General features: G+C 39.5%; 1 protein-coding gene across 5 annotated transcripts in view; it reads left to right on the forward strand.

The window, feature by feature from the left end:
• Window positions 1-534, forward strand: part of Csnk2a1 (casein kinase 2 alpha 1) — a 79,635-nt gene that overhangs the window by 69,798 nt on the left and 9,303 nt on the right. The gene's annotated exons all lie outside the window — the stretch shown is intronic.

Consider the following 534-nt stretch of genomic DNA (forward strand, 5'->3'; position numbering starts at 1 on the left):
GCTTGTATGAACGTGCTGTGTTTGTGAACCAAAATATAAACCATCAAAGGGACTAGAAACAGGTAAAATAGATTATGAGTTTATAAACACCAAATGATTAATATTTGTAAGGATAGACTTGAATTGCCATTTATTTCTCATTTAACCACAGGCTTAAAATATTTGAAGCTAGAGGAAATGCTAGTATCCCAATTTCTACAGAATCCATCAAAAAATGTATGCACACTTCTGCAGTTCTCTGTACTAATGTCTGGAAGCTAAAGCACCTCTTTTTTTTTTTGGTACCAGAGATTGAATTCAGGTCCTTGCGCTTGCGAGGCAGGCGCGGGAACCACTGAGCTAAATCCCCGGCCCATAAAGCACCTCTTGTAATAGTAGAGGCCAATGGTAACTTGTATTCATGGTGTCTCCATAAGTTTAGTATTAAAATATTTATAGGACCAGGGATTTAGCTCAGTGGTGCCCGACACCTGCCTCGCAAGCACAAGGTCCTGAGTTGGATCCTCAGTACCAGAAGGTTTTCTGATGTATATA

This window comes from Heterocephalus glaber, unplaced genomic scaffold (genome assembly GCF_053883595.1).
Source record: "Heterocephalus glaber isolate CG9 unplaced genomic scaffold, H.glaber_assembly_v1.0 deba00001532, whole genome shotgun sequence".
Lineage (NCBI taxonomy): Eukaryota > Metazoa > Chordata > Mammalia > Rodentia > Bathyergidae > Heterocephalus > Heterocephalus glaber.